Raw genomic sequence first — 11,424 nt, 5'->3', positions numbered from 1 at the left:
GTCCCGAAACCTATAGAACACTTCCATGGCCACACAGGTAAGTGTCTAACCTTATTCGTCAAATTGCATAGACTATATTCCGGAAACTGCATGTTTGTGAATGGTTTGGATTGAACAAATTCAGTGGCCAGTCAACTGACCACTCACAGTCAGTCGAATGGCCTTGTGGGATCCGAACGAGCTCGATTATGTTCGAATTTGCCAAAGAGACGTGCAGCTGACACGTGGGAAGTGTCCAGTCGGGGAGAATCGGCGGGATTGGCAGTGGTGGCGGCGGTTAATGGCAGAGGAAAGGTAACGACGGTCAGAGACACGCAGAGGAATGATGGCCGTGACGTTGGCTAACGGATCAGCCTGGCCACCTCACCCCCTCACCATGAATTGCGCCGTAATTCAAAAATGCTCGGCCAAAGAACTCACATTAACGCTGTCATTTACACTTGCAACCGTTCTGAGCGAAGTACGCATCCTCCTCCTCCGCAGTCTGTTAGCCCAAGATTATTGGCCTATTTCAAAATCCTCCCGCGTCCTAGGCTCGTTCAGAAGCGCCGTGACATCCTCCAGAAGCCGGCAAAGCATTCTACAGGAAGAGGCTCTACAGGAAATACAACATAGCCTTCCGGAGCATAGCAAATGGATTTTTCTTCGACAAATTTGGAGTCCCGAAAGAGGTAGGCTCGAAAACCACTCTTCCCTGCATGGTATATATTGAAAGGTGGTGAATTGAACTGTCTGGAGTAGGAGAATTAGAGGCAAGTCTACCTGTGGGTCAAGAATAGTAGTTTGCCTGTGTGTTACATAGAATGTTTTAGTTGGTTCTGCGTCAAATTCTCCTCCAAAGTTCCTGTTAAGAAGCTCCTCCTCTAGAAATGATAAACCACTGTGAGGGCTAACCTGTGTATGAAGAATGTGAATTTTATGTGGTCGTATGCATGATGGGGATGAAAATTAAGCTCTGTACTCTGTCTGTGGGAGCCTAATTCCCTTGTGACAGTCGAGTTTTGGGCAGCAAAAGCATTAGAACCAGGGAATTGGTGCAAAGTTGAAATACAAACACCTGAGAAATCCTGTCCTGAGGATCGAAAGAAGAAACCATAAAACAACAGTCCCTTTCTGCTCGGAGCATTGAAACAGGGAACTCTCACCATGCTAGGAGGGTTTATCAGGAAGGAACCCTCGAATTCCAAAAAATTGTGTGAAACTCTTGAGGTGGTGAACCTATTCACTCGTGTCAATTGGATGACCTTTTGTGATAGAATTCAAGGTCATGACGATGAGGTAATAGAAGAATTCTTAATGTCCCTGCAGCCTAAATCAAAGACACTGGCCACTGTGAATTTCAGAGGGTTGACCCTAAAGCTTACCCCACAACTCATTAGTTGAGTTACTGATCTGCCATTAGGGATACCCTGGAGCAAAGAGGAGAGGGCATTAGGCCAAAAAGCCAAGAAAGAATTCTTCCTACCAGAGGAACAATTTTTAGAAGATAAGAATGGGGTCCGAGAGCCAGCCTACACTCTTTTTGGAGCGAGGTCAACCTTCAGATCATGAAATACATTACCTGTGAGGGGCGGTTTAGTATTGTCTACGGTTATCACTTCCGGTTGCTAAGTGAACTCAGACATAGGATGGATTTACCCCTAGAATAAAATTTAAGCATCCCCTATTTCCTCCTACAATCATTAATTGAGTGTGGAAAAAAATTGAAGGAAGGGACACCGGATCAGCTAGCCCATCATGGGCTTATCAAGCTTCTAGTGGAAGATGCCCTCCATACCTACACTATCCCTCTCTCCTGGGAGATTTTCCGCAACATGTCCAAGGATGATGATATTCGAATTCTGGCCGAAGAAATCTCACTCATCCAGAAGTGAGGAAAAGGAGCACATTGAGGCAGAAGAGAAAGCCAAGGGTAAGGAAACCTGGGACAGACCACCACAGAAAGAACAAGAAGAGAAACGAGGGAAAGGCCAAGCTGCTGAGCCCAAAATTGTGCGTGGAACACAGGCACAAACACCAAGGGAGAAACAATTGCAGAGCAGGGTAGAGAGGACTGAAAAAGTCTAAGCAAGTGAGGACACAACCAAGAAAACCACACTAAAATTAAAAGGGAAGGCACCCCCAGCTAAGCAAACCAAAACAGTGAAAACAGTTTCTATAGGAAGCCAGAAAACAGTCAGCATAGGGCTTTCTACAGGAATTCTGGAGACAGGGCAACAAAAGGAAAAATCACCTGAGATTTTAGCCAAGGAGGCAATAGCTGTTTTGGCTACCTTGAGCACATCTCCAAAGCAAAAAGGGAAGCGAAAGAGGGAGCCTTCCATGTATTTTAAGGCAAGAAGGAGCATGCGGATAAAGACTGGCAGAACCCAGCCATCGTCAAAAGAGCCAATCACGATTTTAGACACCCCAGCTACACAAAAGGAGAGGTCTCCCTCAAAGGCATCCATCACCTATGAACAGGGAAGCCCGAAGACATCCACCTGGAGAGAAAGAATGAAAATGTTGGACACAAAGGCCTCTCTACAGGATGCTGAGATTGTTCTCCAGGAAACACTGGCTAGGCTAAAGGAGACCGAAGAAATGGAAGGAGAGGCAGCTAAGTCACCACAGGAGGAAGAAAAGGTGGAAAAAATTATGGAACCTAGCCCCCAGCCCATCTTGGGCTCCTACTATAACTTCTTAGAGGCCGGAAAGATCATTCCCAAAAATTCACAGTGCCACTTTTCCTTGCACTAGAAGAAGAGAGAGTGAGGACCCAACTCGGATGAAGATCGCTAAGTCCAAGGGTGTGGCAGATATAGGTCCCCTAGAGGAACAACTCAAAGAGGCGAGAAGGGAATTGGCTATGGTACGACATGTGGAGAGCAGCCAGCGGTCAAGCTACAGGAAGAAAATGAGCTGCTTAAACAGCAGCTACAACTACAGGGACAGAAGAAGGAAGACAGGCCTCACATCTTGGGAGAACAACAGCAACAGGAGGAGCCCACAACAGACAAAGAAACCCCTGATGAACAACAAAAGAGAGATGGGTTGCAGGCTGAAATTGAGACACTGAATAGACAGCTACAGGAGAAGGAATTGCAAGCAGGCCAAGAGATACAGTCTCTGAAACAGCAGGTACAAGAAAAGGAGGCCCAACTGGCCTGCATGGCCAGCTGGGCGATGGAAGCTCTGCAGTGTAGGAAGCCTGCCAAATCGTACGCCCTATACCTTAAGGATCAGTGGTTGCAGTTTCAGATCAACACCTTGGCCCAAAGGGGCATCACTCCATTTCAAATTATCATCAATTTGCAGCTTTATGTGGCAGTAGTTCATCAGAGGACAGGGCCAAATTATCAGAGTTTTATTTGCACAACTTAGCCCTTCCAAACATGAATGCATGGGATCCCAACACTGTGATAGGAGATGTCCAACTTATGGCCATGGCCTCTTGGATGAATCACGAGGAAAAGAGGGTAGCAGAGGTCCATAGTATTATGACAGAGAACTCAATGAGCCACTAATGATTAGAACAGAGTCGGATGACCCCTCAACAGTGATAAGCTCCCACCAGCACTTAGCCAACAACCCTCAGGATTTACCAGAATACATTTCAGCAATAGGCTCAAGCTATTACCCACTTTGAGGATATGGAGAGATTGTTGGGGGAAAACTGCTTGCATGCCTAAACAAGGCGGTGGAACACCCTACCTCACAACTTGAAGATAAGAGAATACCACTCTCCCACCAGGATGAGGGAGGCCTTGGCAAGGGTACCTCTCTACAAACAATTGATGCAAAATTTGCAGGCTAATTGGATTGGCATGAAATTCAGTCCTCCTTTGCTTTTGGGATTGCTAGAAGGAGTTAAGGAAGAGGAGGAAGACAGGTAGTGGGAGGAAGTGGAAAGGAAAGCATGATTCCACGACCGGGAAGAAGATATCACCACAGAGCCTGGACGTGAGGGAGGCGGTCAAAGCTATAAAGGATGATGAGCTGGACTAGTTGCTCAGAAGATGAGCAACCCATTTAGTAGGGGGTGATGATGAGCCTCGAATTGGTAACTTATTGGGCTCATTTTGCCTAATTGTCCTTGATCAATCCACCATTTTTCATAGATTATGCATGTTTTTTGCGTATGTTTATGTTATTTGAACGAATAAGGGTGGTCACTACCAAGGAGGCTAATACGTGGTTATTTCAGGTTTTTTGGACAAATTTTGGAGCAAAGCCAAGCAATTATGAGCCAGGTGACAGCCAAGCTTGAGGAAGCAAGGGTGAGGATTCGTAGGGAGGTTGTCTCTTGCATTAAGTGGCCCTTCCTCGAAATCTCCACCCTCAACTCAGAGCTCAACAGGCCACCAAAACGAATCCTAAAGGCAGCCGAGCAGCTTTGGGAAGAGTGACTGTTTACTGGCAGTTTGAACAGCCAAGTCCCTTGAATTAGGGATTGCTGCTAGGCCCCTTGTAGTGTATAAAGAGGAAGGCCTCAGCCTTCATAGTTTACTTTTTGAACTGTTGGGTTTTGCACTATAGTGCTATAATTATCTCAGCTCATTTTTGTAGCTACTGTTGTATAACTTTCTTGTGACATGATTATTTTTGGGTAATGAAAGGCAGCTCTATTTGGCATCAGCTCTGAGTTCTTTATAGGAGCCTGTAGCTCTTGGGGTTGGGCCCAGCCCAAGTGCCAGTGCTTCCTTATGTACTATTATTTGCTTTTTGTGTCTTTGCAAAATAATTTCTATTAAGTAGATTAAAATCTTGTTGATTATCTAGGTCACTGTTGATAATTAGAAATACTTTTGATGTTCAGATTGAGTTGATAGGTTATTAACAGGGACAAGCTTCAGAAAAAGGCCATCAAGCACCTCTGATTTCACCTCTCCCTCAGTGGGATCAGGAGCTGGGATCAAGGTAACCTTGTTGCCAACAAAAACACAGTCTTTGCTTTGCCATGCAATTATTAGTGTTCGATTTTTATTTGCAGAAGTTGGTTACATGTTCAGAGTCTTGATTGCTTCGCTGCATAGTTGGTATACATGGTTTCAGTGCAAATAAACTTATGTTCATTCTCTTTACTGTTAGCTAGATCAGATTAGGTCAACGTAACTAGGTCTCTGATTTTACAAGTCTTCATTGGTTCAGTTGGAAAAACAACTTGCAGAGTACCCGTACCACTTCTCTATCTGCCCATACTCCATCAATCCCATATGCTCCATCCCCTAACATGGATTCTTGCCTCACGTTTGCCACATTTGCTCACATAACCCTAATTTTTGTGCAACATTGCTTCACTCCTCTTTGAACAAATCCAGCCATCTTCATCTCTCCTCAGCTCCATCCACCAAGTCCTGGACCTCCTCACACCCTTGTCCTACCCCCATACTCACTCCTTCACCTTCCTCTCTCCATCCATCCTCCAAAATCCCATTTCTGAGCATCCTGTAGAAAATTACAGACATCTTGTAGAAATTCCAGAACATCCTGTAGAACCCCTGTAGACTTCCTGTAGAAGCTCATGAATGAGGTTTTTTGATAGCCAAACTCTGTGAAACTCTCTGGAAGGGTGTTAGAGACCCCTTAGGCCCTCTCTAAACCTTCCCGACCTCCTCCAAGCATTTCCTCTCGCCAATCCACCTCTGCACAGTCAAAAATAGTTAAATCGCATGCATGATAATTCTAGCAACTTATTCAAAAATACAAAAAGATGTTTTTTTTCTTCAGATGTTACTGTAGAAGTAGCTTAGACACATGCATTCTACCTTCCTAGAAGTCAATGGCATCTCTTTCAGTAGCTTGCATCCTCTTTCTTGCATCAGTAGGGCTAGCTGGTAAAATTAGGGTTTGCTAGGGTTTACATTTCCTTTCAGCTTCCCAATTTCTTTCTGCAAGTAGATCAACCTTCTTTGAGTTAGCTTTCATCCATCAGTTAAAAAGCTTCTTCTCAGAGCTCATAGAAGTTGGCTTACTCCTAACAGACTTGTGTGAGCTGACCAAGTGACAACTGCGGTAAGAGCTAGTAATTGTGCATACAACACCGTCGCTTCCAAGTTTGTTACGAACTACCGGGTTGATAAAAGTAAAGAAGGGAGTCCCAGGAGTTGCAGCATTATTGCTGCAATACTGGAGCCCACCACTATGATCCTCTGTTCCATTAGTATTGTTTTCACTTGTGAAAGCTTCTTGGATCTTGTGATCGTTGTCCCAGGAAGGAGGAAATACAAGCATGGAAGGGAAATTGCTGTGCGGGTAAAAGGGGCATTCGATAACAGTGAAAGCGTCCCATTTATCAAAACATACATACACCTGATATAATTGATGCTCTCCCTCCTTGCTTATGTTGCATTCGATTCTTGGCAGTTGTCCAGTGCTTTCTACCATAAATTTAAAACTGAATGCATATTTAAAACATGGTAAATGCTTAGAATTTTCATTATATACTGAATATCAATACATTATGATATGAAATAAGGCAACATTTTTCATCCCTGTGGTGGAAAATAAGCTCGAGGGAAGTAGCTAAGAGCCATGGACTGTTTTATGATTGAGAATGTTACTGTAATCAATGCTTGACTAGCTACAATGGCTGCTAAAGTGGCAACAATGAACATTGACTAATACACAGGCTGTGGTATTTTAGTTCTTTCTTTGTAGGCCAACTGCCAATCAATTTACAAATGAAAGCAAGGTCAATGAAAGCAAGGCTTTCATTTTTCTACGATGATCCTCTAGACATTTGGGTGGAAGTATAAAAGTAGGGTTTTGAGGAGCTTTAGGAATCCTAAAGCAAATTGGTTTGCCATTGCACCCCAAAAACAGTGGATGAAACTCTTGGTTTATCATATCTAATTGAACTTGAAAGGGAGCTTGCAACAATGTTTTTGAAGGAGGAGATGTTGGTCCCCTCTTTCAACGCACTCATGTTTACGCCCAACAAAACAAAACTATAATCCAGAAAAGAAGGCCAATATGTACAAGAAACCTTAACTATGAAACCTCTATCAAACTCAGACAGGAATCGAAACCGGGGAGCAGAATTTTACTGAAACCACTCAAAACCTACCTAATTCTCCAATCTCTACCTACCGTGAGCTGTTCATGGACAAATCTTTAGTTATTGAACACTAAACAATTACGTTTAAACCTACAATTTTTTAAACATAATCCCTGCATATTGAATTTATATTTTTCTTAAATGCTCAAGACAAGAAAGGTCTGAGCATACGGTTGGAAAAAAAAAGAAAAATCAAAAACCACTTTAGCCTTGAGTGATTTAAAAAGTATTGGAAGGAAAAAATTGAAAAAATAAAAAACTTCTTTAAACAAGATCAAAATAATCTGGTTTCTCTGCGAAATCCTTTCAGAATTCGAGTCTGGAATTTAACTATACATAAACTATGACCAGTATAGTAAACTATGACCAATACAAACACGATTTTTTGCAATTCCTTGAAGCAAGCTCTGAAACAATGCATTATCCTCTAAATGTATAAAATATTGACCTGTTTTGTAAATTTTCGAGCAACGAGAAAACACACAGAATAAAACCCTAACCTTACTGGGTCTGTCTCTGATCACTTTAGAAAATAGCTCAAATTGGAAGGATGAAACAACAAACAGACTGTCAAACAACCATGTCATATCTTGCCATGGCCTAGACACCTCATGGACTCTGTTTCCATAATCAGTGCGACGGACCACATCTTTGTTCAATTCTTCTCTATGACAGCTTTTAGGAATCAAGGGGCCGACTTGACTGAACAAACCCTTGGCCCTAAAAATTTGACAGATGAAAGAAATGCTCACTGTGGAGAGCTAATGATCCTCTGTTCCATTAGTATTGTTTTCGCTTGTGAAAGCTTCTTGGATCTTGTGATCGTTGTCCCAGAAAGGAGGAAATACAAGCATGCAAGGGCAATTGCTGTGCGGGTAAAAGGCGAATTCGATAACAGTGAAAGCGTCCCATTTATCAACACATACATACAACTGATATAGTTGATTCTCTCCCTCCTTGCTTCTATTGCATTCGATTCTTGGCAGTTGTCCAGTGCTTTCTCTAATGTCTTCTTTGATATTCCTCAAACTGTATTCTCTTCCATCAGGTTTAATACCTACAAACAAACTACCAATTACTATTACAAATCTAAACACTGATTTTGTATGAAAGAATTAATTTGGCAGCGGTCTCCTGGTATCTGATCACCTTCTTATTTAAGTGCCTCGAGAATGTCCATATTTTCTCTCAAGGAAAGAGCTGACTCAAAGTATGAATGCTCATCAAGTTTGAGAGAGCAAGTGCCGTGCTTCTCCCATTCGTGCCCCCAGAATTTGTGTTCATCACTGCTAGGACAGCTTAAAGAATCCCAATATTTGTTCAGCTCTTCCTTCAGATATGAAATTTGAAAATTCTATCACAATACATAAAATCTGGCCATGATCATATAAGTCAAACATTATATTTTATTACCACGCATGGAAAAGTATAGAGTGAGCAGCACCTTTGAGTAATCGAATTCTCTGGAAGCATCACAGAACTGTGGCCATTTCCCGTCGCTGTAATTGGGCTAGAGACCATGAATGGAAAATTCAGAAGTAGGCTTTCATGTGCGAGGGTAACAACATCCTCTATGCGTATCACAGTATGAACCAGGCCATTGCATTTACAAGCAATTGATTTCCATTAACATACACTACGAGAAAGAATACTGAAGTAGAAAAGGAATTCGATGTTCAGAATCACTTCTTGAAAATTATTAGCAGGTATAATGAATATATACTTGTTGCACGAAATAATAGAAATCCAAGGATCTCGCAACAACACCAGTGAAATAACACTCAAATATGATGAGCACCAAAATTATACTCAGAGGAAAACCAGGTCTGCATTTGAAATCCCCCTTCAGATCTTCTTATACATCACTATCAGATTCACATCTGGAAAGGCAGGTAGCCCACCAGGAGCACGAACTCTGCAGGGCTAGATGTTGGCCTTGGCTGTGTTGTATCCCTTCTGGGTAATCACCTGCGGTGAAACGTATGACAACGCGCAGCATGCTGTGTCGAGAAGGTCCTCCGGTATGAACTGCTCCCACAACGCACTAAGGCTAAGGTCAGTGACCTTCATATCGCCATTTTCATCTAAAAACTAGTTCTCTGACTTCCGGTGACATGAACCCTGGCTATGGCAGAAATTGACTGCGCTAATCAACTGCTGAAAATAGTTTTTGCTTCCTCTTCCTCTTCCTCTTCCTTCAGTTTTCCCTTCTCAACAACTGGATTGAAGAGTTGGTTGCCTGAGTTCGCAGACAGGGCTTTACTTATGCGAATCGAATACCTAAATACCTAACTACCTGCAACAATGTGTAACTACTTTTTTGTGATCCAATGGTTCAACCTTTCTCAATCGTCTAACATATAATCTAATGGTATTTAAGGGTGACAGATAGACAATAAGGGGAGTTCATTTAAGAGGGAACGCCTTACGGCGTAAAAATTATATGTGTGCCATGTGGCCCCTCACCCACCAATTTCCTAGGGATTTGAGATTATTCCAATTCGAATAAGTTCCTCCATGTTGAGATTGTTACAATTTTAATAAGTTCCTCATTATTATTTATAACATTCATTTATATATAAGAAAATTTTGTTTAGCAAAATGATCCATTACTTTTAATAGTTTTAAAAAATTATATTGGTGCCACGTGGCTCCCCACCCACCAATTTCCTAGGGATTTGAGATTATTCCAATTCTAATAAGCTCCTCATTATTACTTATTACATTCATTATATATAAGAAAATTTTTATTTAGAAAATGGTCCAATACTTTTAATAAATTTTAAAAATTATATTGTGCCACGTGGCTCCCCACCAACCAATTTTCTAGGGATTTGAGATTATTCAAATTCTAATAAGTTCCTACATGTTGAGATTATTCCAATTCTAATAAGTTACTCAATATTATTTATAACATTCATTTATATATAGGACAAATTTATTTAGCAAAATGGTCCATTACTTATAATAATTTTTATCTATTATTCATTTTTTTAAATATTTTGCACTATATTGTGATTTTTTTCATTAAAAAAGTATAAAATAATAATTTATAGGGTTTATTAATCGAAGGCTTCATATTCCTAGGGTGTAATATTATTCATAGGGTTTATAATATTACTCTTTAGGTTTAATAAAAACCCATTGGGTTTATAATCATGGTTAACCATGTTCCAACTTCACATTGTGACAAAGGTTGTCTCAACCATGGTCAATCATGGTCAACCATGGTCACGTTGTGACAAAGTCTGTCTCGTAATCCAATGTCACATTGTCACACCATGGTCATCTAGGGTTAACCATGGTCCAATATCGCATTGTGACACATATTGTCTCAATATGGAGATCAACCATGGTCAACGATGGTTAGCCATTTTCCAACATCACATTATAACAAACATTGTCTCAATATGAAAATCAATCATGGTCAACCATATTCCAATGTCGCATTGTGACAAATATTTATCTTAGGGTTTATAATATTTATCTTAGGGTTTATATTCCTTGGGTTTATAATATTAATCCCTTGGGTTTAATATTATTCCCTTGGGTTTATAATATCCATCCCTTTAGCGTTTTATATACCTTGCATTTATAATATTAATCCCTAGGGCTTAATATTATTCTCTTGAGTTTATATACCTTTGGGTTCAATCATGGTCAACCATGGTCAACTATGGTCACATTATGACAAAGACTATCCCTTGGTCCAACGTCACATTGTCACAACCATAGTCATCCATGGTCAACCATGGTCCAACATTGCATTGTGACAAATATTGTCTCAATATGGAGATCAACCATGGTCAACAATGGTCAGCCATTGTCCAACGTCTCATTGTGACAAACGTTGTCTCAATATGAAAATGAATCATGGTCAACCATATTCCAACGTCACATTGTGACAAATATTTATCTTAGGGTTTTATATACCTTGGGTTTATAATATTAATCCCTTGGGTTTATAATAATAGTCTCTTTAGGATTGATATACCTTGCATTTATAATATCAATCCATTGGGTTTATAATACCTTTGGGCTTTAGAATTAATCCCTTGGGTTTATTATTCCCTTCGGTTTATAATATCAATCCCTTAGGTTTATTTGGTTCATATTCCTAGGGTATAATTTTATTAATAGGGATTATAATGTTAATCGTACGGTTTAATATAAATCCCTTGGGTTTACAATCATGGTCATCCATGGTCAACGATGTTCCAATGTCACAAAGTGCCAAAGATTGTCTCAATATGAAAATCAACTATGATCAACCATGGTCAACCACGGTCGAACGTCAAATTGTGAGAAACATCGTCTCAGTATGAAAATCAATGATGGTAAATCATGGTCAACCATAACAACCATATCCAATGTCGCATTGTGAC

Source organism: Pinus tabuliformis, chromosome 5_1 (assembly GCF_031772625.1).
Source record: "Pinus tabuliformis cultivar Carrire ecotype Pingquan chromosome 5_1, CPIR1, whole genome shotgun sequence".
Lineage (NCBI taxonomy): Eukaryota > Viridiplantae > Streptophyta > Pinopsida > Pinales > Pinaceae > Pinus > Pinus tabuliformis.
Note: the sequence above shows the minus strand (reverse complement) of the source record.